Below are 10,449 nucleotides of genomic sequence, written 5' to 3'. Positions count from 1 at the left end.
CACTGTCCTCTACAGATAACAGGGAAGATGAAAAGCATTCTTGCTTCACCCCTTTAAGCCAGTCCTTATAAGGATAAGGAATGTACATTCAGGAATGATGGAATTCAACCTCTGCACTGTGCGATTTCTAGAGACGTGGTTGTAATTATTTACCGTTATGTTATATTTAAAAGAATACTGTTCATGCTAGCTCTTCGAAGGGAACGGTTAGCGATTTTGATGAGAACGGACGTGTTTTTTTAGACTGAGCCTGATTACATTGCATACAAAGTTTCTCAGTGATCTCACATTGCACTGGTGCTAACACAGTGTGATTCCTACTGTCTCCCCCTCTGCACGAAACGTGCAAGAGGTCAAATGGCCGGCAGGCCCCACCCGTAATGAGGACCAGTGATGGATTTAAGGTTTTATAGGGAGGTAGGTTTCTAAACTGTGGCCAAGTGAGATATTGATACTCCTTTTCCCCAATTAGTAGGTTGCAACAAGACTTAATTTGCTAGTAGACCAACTCAGTCTACAGGACACTTGCTGGGAGGCTTCAAGCCCTGCGGGATTATATACTGCTATTAGGAAATCTAGGTCTACAGGATACTTTGCTAGCAGGCCCCTAGCCCTGCGGGATTATTTATACTGCTATCAACCAATTTCTGCTGGCAGTAAATCGCCACTTTGACATTGAAAACATCAAAGAACAGATCCTTAACAAGGAACAGTCCCTAGATATACTGAAACTCATTATAGGCAAGCTAGAATCTGACTGTTCAGGATTTATAAAACAATACATTCACTCTAATGATCAGGATGGAGAGGAGGAGGAGAATGAGATTTCACAAGATGAACTCATTGCTGCTCTGTCACCAAAATCCCCCTGTCAAAACAACTCTCAGGGAGAGCACTAACAAAAGAAGAACGACTATAGAAGACCAGATGGATGAAGACATACCAACATCAGATGTCACGAGGAACACCGAAAAGGTTCCACCTGTTATACTAAGGCACAAGGACAAATGGACCATTCTCACATCAGCCCGTAGGGAACGTAAAATCTCATATTCTTGGGCTAAAAACCAAGATGGAGTCAAAATCCAGCCAGCCTCAGTCACTGACTACAGACAGCTGACAAGATTAATGGATAACAAAAGTCTTCCATATCACACTTTTGCTTTACCCAGTGAAACGAATCTCAAAGCAGTACTTCGTGGGATAACCGAAGGTGTCACCTGTGAAGAAATCACTGCTGACCTTATGAGTCGGAGCCTAACACCAGTGAAAGTAAGCAGGATGCTCAGGGCAGATAAACGGCCAATGCCATGGTACTCGTAGAAATTGATAAGGCACAGAAAGAGATATATGAACTGACAACGATCTGTGGCCTCAGAATTTCTACTGAACCACTAAGGAAAAAGTCGTTAGCTGGGCAGTGCCAAAGGTTTGGCCATGCCCAAAAATGTTGCAAGGCAAATTACAGGTGTTTAAAATGCGGCGAGGGCCACCAGACCGTCATGTGTACAAAGCCAAGATCCACACCAGCTAAATGCGCCAACTGTGGAGGGCTTCACCCTGCCAACTACAAGGGATGCATTACATACCCACATAACCGAGGGTCAGCAAAAACTACCCTTCCAACACATTTCAGCGATGCTCAAGGCAGCCGTGCAAGTCGTATCCCGGTCCAAATTATCTCCAGCTTGACAACTCAGGAAAAGAAACAAATGCCCAAAACTTATGCAGAGGCAGCACGAACAAAGGCTGCTCCATATAATGATCAAATAAGCTCACCTCTAACATCAGTACTAACTGCCTCACTAGCTACCATGTTACAAGAATTCAGTATGACAAATCCTTCGCCATCCTCAACGAAAAGTTTCCTACAAAGCACCCACTCAATTCTGACATATACAAGCCCTCAATAATGAATAAAAGAAAATTCCATCCCAACTCTCTCATGATCACTGCATGGAACGCCAATGGACTGAATAACAAAATCCTAGAACTACAAGAGTCCACTCACAGACACAATCCTGACATAATACTGGTAAATGAAACACATCTCAGGCCAGCTAAAAACCCCAAATTACGGAACTATATTACGTACAAAACGGACTCACCAGCAGCGGAGGAGGAACAACCATATACATTAAAAACTACTTAAGCCACAATGTTCTGACCAATCCACAAACCAAGAATCTAGAGATAACAGGCATTGAAGTTCATACCAACAATGCTGGCAGCATCAAAATCTATGCTGTATATAATTCACTCAGCATTCCATTACTGGTATCTGACTTGGATACCATTCTCGGCTTCACAGACTCCATCATCATGGCTGGTGACTTTAACGCCAAACATACAGCCTGGCATAGCTCCAGAATCAACGACAAAGGTCGAACTCTAAACCATTACTCAACGCAACATTCTATTGTTGTAACCGGACCCACGGAGCCCACCCATCACAGCTCAGCTGGAAGTTCAGATATACTTGACATAGTCGTCCTCAAAAACATCAGATACCAATATCAGATGGAAACAATAAATGAACTTTTGTTCGATCACAACCCTATTCTGCTTCAACTCGGTACCCAAGAACAATTCTCCCCTCCCCACTCTTTCATATCTTTGGACAAACACTCCAGAATCCTACCTGATCACATTGGCCCAGTCCCTGCTATTCACTCTAAAGAGGAGATAGAATTGGCTGCAAACAACCTTACCAGTCAAATCAAAAATACAATAAAGTCAATTACCCAAACTACAGTCTTTCACCCAAGTGGTCAGATCCCCGAGGAAATCGTGGATTTAATCAGACTGAAAAAAAAAACCCATAAAGAGGTATCATAACACAAGAGCCCCTCAAGATAAAACAAATTTGAATAAATTAAACAGACAAGTCCGAGAAGTCCTCCAAAAACATTGAAACCAAGAATGGGAATCTAAGCTAACGAAATTAAACCCAGAAGATAACTCCATTTGGAAGTTTCTGAGAACCTTATGCACTAAAAGGCAACTTTTATCCCCAATTCAGACCACGAAGGGAATAGCCCATACTGACAAGGAAAAGGCAGAGGCTCTGGCGGACAGCTTGGAAACTCAATGCAACCCCTCTTATGAATATTTGAACATCAATCTCATCTACAAGATTCACCGCCGAGTCAGACAGGCCATAACGCAACAAAAAGATGACCTTGAACCTCTCACACCCACTTCTCCAACAGAAGTTATAAATATTATAACCCACCTGAACAACAATAAAGCTCCAGGTTCAGATGGAATTATAAACAAAATAATCAAACTACTCCCCAGAAAAGCCATTGTACATCTAGTCAACGTAATTAATGCCATCCTAAGACTCAGGTATTTCCCCTTAACAGGAAAGATAACAGATGTCACGGCAATCAAAAAAAGATTGGAAAAAACACCCACCTCCCTGAAAGCTACAGACCTATCAGTCTTCTGTCTAACCTTGGAAAGATTGCAGAAAAAGTAATCCTCACAAGACTTCAATCACAAACGGATAAACTAAGTATAATCCCAAATGAGCAAATTTGGATTTAGAAAAAACCACTTCAGCAGATCCACAGTCTGATCGAATACATCTCCGAAGGCTTCAACCTTCATACAGCTGCAGTCTTTTTAGATGCTGCAAAGGCTTTTGATAAGGTGAGGCATCAGAGTCTTCTCTACAAGCTCATCACATTCAATATGCCTACTAATCTAGTTAAAATAATTCACTCTTACCTCAGAGACAGATATATGCAAGTCAAAATTAATGAAACTGTGTCAACCAGACGCAAGGTTCTGGCGGGAGTGCCGCAGGGCTCACTCTTGGCCCCCTTGCTGTTTTCTATCTACAGGGTGTTCGGGATAAATTTGACATATTTATAATTAATTATATTTTTCCGTAAGTTACATGTATTAACACACACTTCTCTTCATTTAAAAGTTTGGACCCTTCTTCATTCATATACAAGATGTCAGAAAGGATGGATAGCTGGAACCCACCTGAATCATGGAAGAGAATAACTTGTATCATGATGATTCGTGCCCGCCATCAAAATAAGGATATTACGACTGCTGCCCAATGCTCCCTGAATACAGTAAAAACAATCAGGCATGAACTAGAGACTTGCAATGGTGACTACGAGGATGTAGCAAGAAGAAAGATCCCTAGCAGACGATCTGATTGCGTTCGTACAGCAGAATTCCTCGCAAATCTGCAGGAACAGGTGTTGAAGAACCCTGGCATTGGAATTCGGGCTTTGTTCGTGGAGTTGCTAACTGTAGTCAAGCCCTGGATAACAAGGGTAGCCAATGGTAGGCCGTATATATGGCAGCAGGATTCGGCCCCTTGCCACACCTCTGGGAAAAGTCAAAAATGGTTGTCTCAAAATTTCTACGACTTCACCAGTCCAAATGTTTGGCCTCCAAACTCCCCAGACCTTAACCCCATGGATTATTTTGTATGGGGCACAGTTGAAAAAGACACCAATCGCACTTCCAGTAATACAAAAGCCCAGTTAATGGATAAAATTAAAACAGTTTTTGCGGCCCTTCCCAGGGAGACTGTAGCATCAGCTTGTTCGAGGTTCCGAAGCAGAATTGAAGCTGTGATCGATGCTAATGGTGGTTATTTTGAGTAAATCTTGTTGATAGTATTGTAATTAACTCTGCCTGTAATGTTTTTTTGTCAATTCATTAAATTTAATAGATACAAAGAAGATTTTCTTTTTCCTTACGAAACTGTCAAATTTATCCCGAACACCCTGTATATACCTGATATGTCAGAACGTCAAAACCCAAGCTCAAGAATCACTGCATTATTAGCAAGATCTCAAGATCTCAGCCCTAAACTAGCTATCAAAAGACTCCAAAACAGTATTCACACACTAGAGAAATGGTTGATGGACTGTAGAATCCAAGCCAACCCACAGAAGAGTTCCGCCATACTGTTCACTAGAAAAAAGCCTCAAATCAAGGAAGATATACATTTACTAGGAGTTAAAATCCCATGGCAAAATACAGTCAAATATCTTGGCGTAATTCTCGATAAAAAACTACAATTCACCAATCATATAGAACACATAAGTTCAAAGATATCCAAAGTAATAGCGCAGCTCTACCCCATGATCAACAGAAAAAGTAAATTCGATACTCAGAACAAACTACTCATATACAAGATGGTAATACGCCCAGTCATCACTTACGCATCTCCTGCATGGAGTCATACTTCGAACACAAATATTCAAAAGCCGCAGAGAATACAGAACAAATGCCTGAGAATGAGTTTAGATGTCCCATGGTTTATCAGAAACTCTCAAATTCACAGAGAAGTCAACATTCCCTACATCACATCTCTCCTTCATGACCTAGCTGAAAGGTTCTTCATCAAGACAATTAATCATCCGAACCCACTGACCAAGCAAGCTTCAGACTATATAATGAAGCAGATTTCTGCAAATACAAGAGACCCAGTCAATTCTATGCTCAGCTGAACACAGTTAATCTCACTGCCCTTTCAGGGCGAGCTTAAAGCTCAATAATTCTCCACCCAAAGAACTTTCCTTTTCAGATGGAGGGGAATATGAAAAGCATTTATGCTTCACCCATCAAGTCAGTATCGTTCTGCAATGTACATTCAGGAGCTATTAGGCAAGAAATCCCTGGAAAGGTAATGGATGGCAATGCTGTAGCCAATGAAGTTCTGAGTCTCGGCTATTGCTGTTACCCTCCTGCAAATGATCAGAGCTTTATATAGCTCAATAAGACCTTATCCTTACACTGTCCTCTACAGATAACGGGGAAGATAAAAAGAATTCTTGCTTCGCCCCTTTAAGCCAGTGCTTATAAGGAATGTACATTCAGGTTATGAATTTAAAATCAATTGTGAGATGCGGTGATTAATACCCTTGGAGGGTAATGGATGGCAATGCTGTAGCCAATGAAGTGCTAACTGAGGCTCGGCTATTGCTGTTACCCTTCTGCCATGATCAGAGCTTTAATAGCTCAATAACACCTCATCTCTACACTGTTTTTCTACGGATAACGGGGAAGATGAAAAGCATTCTTGCTTCGCCCGTTTAAGCCAGTCCTTATAAGAAATGTACATTCAATCAAATTTCATTGAATGTATCACATTTAGCCTATCGCTTACAGTTAATACAATGTTGACATTTTTTAAATATAAGTCAAAACTCTTCGATGAAGTAGCGCAAAATATAGTTCGAATCTCGATCCCTTCTTATACACACTAATAAAAAATATATAACCACTTTGAAAATATTTTGCCTCCAGGATCCGTACGTCAATGTTGGTGCTTTCTCTTACCTGATCAATCCATTGTATGAATGGTAGTGCAGTGGACTTGGACAGTTCATACAAGTCCAAACAAATATAAAATTGTGGAGTAAGGTATACGAGAAACTGCGGTCCTTGGAATACTGTTCTTAGAATTAACTACGAAGCCATCGAGATTTCTTTATTCATACTATTGTTAAATTAATACAAGTGCTAAGATTGTTCCTTGTGCAAGCAACACAATATAGGATGGAATGGTGTCTAGAACTTAAAAAAATTATAAATCATTCTTCGCTATAGCGGTATGTAATAAATAATGCACACATATCTTATAAAACATTATCTATTGCATCGCCTCCACATCTCCGTTAGATGGCGTTGTATTCGTAGAGATAATTCTAGTTACTGTGGAAGTGAATGTTCTCACTGTATTCTGTTCTGAACGGTCACAATAAATACCGAGCAGATGGCGAAGTTGTGCATCTTCACCTAAAGACGTGAAAGAAACAACGGTCACCTTACACAAATGATTGCATCTTTGATTACGAGGTATCTGAACCCCCGGCACCGAACGGTGGGCTCAGCATGCGAGAACACGTAATTGTGTCTACAGCACGTTTGACAGGTGACATGCTCGTAACACGAGAGACCGCAGCGACTCTGACTGCACGGTACAAGACATTCTCTGCTCAGTTTTACCCCGAGATACCAGAGACGGTAGCTATTTCGTCTCTCTAAAGATGCATTCTCTGTCCGAGAAAGATTTACAGTTCCGGCAGAGATTTCAGCCGTTTCCTCTTTCTGACATCGAATGGAGTTACAAATGGTATCTTCGCACCTAGTGTTTGTACAGTACGCTGACATCGCCTCAGTGTCCGCTGACACTATCGGGCACTGGTACTCAACTTTGGAAGTAGTTGATGTGTAGAACACTAGTATACCTGTTTAACAAATTCTCCAAATGAATAAAAATAGCGAAACACTGTTCGGAATCTTTTGAATATGTTTATACGGTCTATTAACGTAATTTATTTTATCCTTCTTAGAAATAATAATGTAACTTATATTTACTTAATGTATGTAAAATAATATTGTACATATTTGAAAGGTTCTTCGAAAAATATGAAAATACAATTACACCTTTAAATGATACACATAACAGTTTTATAATCATTTTTAGAGACAAAAGTTAAATTATTTGGAGGAAGGGAACAATCGACCGTGAGATGCGGTGATTGATTCATTCAATCCAATACCCTTGGAGGGTAATGGATGGCAATGCTGTAGCCAATGAAGTTCTAACTGAGGCTCTCGGCTATTGCTGTTACCCTCCTGCCATGATCAGAGCTTTAATAGCTCAATAACACCTTATCCCTACACTGTCCTCTACAGATAACGGGGAATATGAAAAGCATTCCTGCTTCGCCCCTTTAAGCCAGTCCTTATAAGGATATAAGGAAGTTAAATTATTTTTTAATGTGGATAAGCTAGCCTGTAGTTGTTTCTTCACTGAATCAGTTAATAGAGAAAGAAGTATTCAATAATGCCCCAAGTAACTAATTCATTTACTGTATAAATAAACCTTGTTAAAGTGTGAATTAATGCACTTCATATCTTTAATACAGCATCTAGAGAACCCAAAAGCCTAAGACAGAAGAGAATGAGTTACAGTGCAGTACAATGCTCAAAGCTTTCACATAATGTATGGCCTCGGGACCGGAACCAGCACAATAGTGACGATGAAAGTGTATAAACTAACCTCAAAGAGGAGAAAAGGAATCATTCTATACATTCAGAAAATGGAGACCGTAAACTAGACCTTTTATTCACTAAGGATTCCTGGATTTATGCTCCAGATACGTATGTGATGCCGAATCTGCACTTAAGTCATATCACATGATCTATCACAAAATAAATGTACAGATCGACTGATGAGTAGGTTTATGTCAATAATACAGACTTAATATAGTAAATGTCAGAAGAGTAGCATTTAGCACATCACTTGCTATCTGCTGTAACCAATGAGTGATTGAGGACGATGGTGCGCCTAACTGAAATAGAGACAAAGGTCGTCCTAACAGTGGACTTGAAATTGAATTATAACAGTTGTCTATCTCAGTCTGTTCCCGGAGATAGCTGCGACTGATCAAGATTTTGATTGAATCTCTAAGGAATTTTGAGTATATAACCTCCAATCAATAGCATCGGAAATAAGGCAATGGGCCACTAACTTCATATATGTGAATACAGAAAGGAACATTGAAAAATCTTTGCAATATTTTGCTGTTGGGAAATTTCAGAATACACCTAAATGAAAGACCAATCTTAAAAGTTGATTTTCATGATTTTTCTACTTAACCAATAAATAATGCTGTTACTACATTCCAACTATGGTCTCTCTCTCTGAGGATTAACCTGCTTCCAATGCATGCAATCATAATCATAAATGCAGTCCAAGTATTAAACTAATGTCGTAACTAGCTTCAAAAATGTAAAGCCAGTCAGCCATGTCTTTGGTTTTCACACAGTTCTATGCTGAATGGCAACATCCAGTAGGGATGTCCGGAATAATGTGAAACTGTTGGCCGAAGAGATGTGTCTGCATCCGTCCATATATACTGTATGTACTCTTCACAAAACTGATTTCTGATCCTCTATGAAAATATTTTCCAGAAAACCTCGTAAACAGAAAAAAGTTAGTTTATTAGTATGACATCATGGGATCTCAAAATTTGCATCTCACTTTTGTAGTTCGTCTCGGGCAAACGTGGCCAGAAGAGACGCCATCTTTGTAACTATCAGCACAGTGCCCACCTGCTGGGGAAAAATTATGAAAATGCATCGGAGCATTTTGTCATAAGCTTTCTTCAAAACAAAAGCAAACAAGAAAGCATGACTAAGCCCAGTAATTTTTGAAATGATACTAGAATAAATATTATCTGATAAAATTTCAGAAAGCAATCTATTGTTTCCGTTTAAATTTCTTCAAAATACCAATGAAAGATCTCAGAGATATAACAGTCAGGAAAAAGATCCTCTGAGGCACCTATTCGTGATTTCTCTGATCTTTTTTATACTGTTGTATCATCAGAAATTTTAATTTAAATATCGGCAAGCCAATTCCTCTACTCTCATCCAAAAACTGGAGCAACACTGCAGTCCAAGTATTAAACTAATGTTAGGCCGACACGTTTTAATTTTTTTTAAATAACAATACTTTAAAGGAACTTTGTGTGTGTGATTCTTTCTGCAGTCTGTCTGTTATTCTTTAAATTACTGACTTTTGTGTCTGTCAAACTGTCCTCTGTTTCCACCCAATCCTAAACAAACTACTTCAGAGTTATCCATCTTCTCCTGTACAGTATGTATATTCAGCTTCTGTCATTTTGCCAACAGGTGATCTAAGGGGCCCCTAGCTCTTACCCAAGGTAGTTTCACGTATCATTACACTGCGTCTCTATACGCTGGCGTTTTGTGACGGGGTCTGTTACTAAGTCTTCACAGAAAACGACTATCCTAGGTCATTTAACGATCAATGCAACCTAATACAGCACAGATCCAACTGGAAACTATCTCTATTGATTTCGCCTAGGCTTTCTGTCACTTGATGTCACTCCCAGCAGTGTATCACAAATTCTCTCCCATCGTACACCGTTCTAAACTTCTGCAACTTTCCTACTTACCATTCTGTGAGTCAAGGTGCAAAAAAATAGCTTTGATCTGTACGAGTTTCTCATATTTTTCTCATCTTTAATATTGTATTTATATCAAGCATTGTCATTTCACTTCTTGCTGTCTAAGTTGATGACAATTCGAAATCCAACACGTTTTCTCCCCAGGCGTCAGATTAATTCCACATCAAGAATAAACTGACTTGCTACAATAATGGTTGACAGATTATGTAAATGGCATTAATGCTCCCTCTTTCCTGACATTCTCTATTGCTATCTAAGAACTCCCTTTCTCTTTTACTAACAGAACATCTACAAAGTAAAATACGTAAATTCCCAACATCTGTAATTCCGAAATAGCAACTAACAATATGTAAACTGTTCGACGCCTGAATAACCACCCACCCAAACGTGTGGTGACATCTAGAGATGTTTTAGATTAGATTGAAACTAAAAGTGCGAAAATAAGATTTCGATTATAATGGGA

This window comes from Typopeltis vanoorti, chromosome 2 (assembly GCF_054136105.1).
Source record: "Typopeltis vanoorti isolate ZY-2024b chromosome 2, IOZ_Tvanoo_1.0, whole genome shotgun sequence".
Lineage (NCBI taxonomy): Eukaryota > Metazoa > Arthropoda > Arachnida > Uropygi > Thelyphonidae > Typopeltis > Typopeltis vanoorti.
This window is presented reverse-complemented; position numbering follows the sequence as displayed.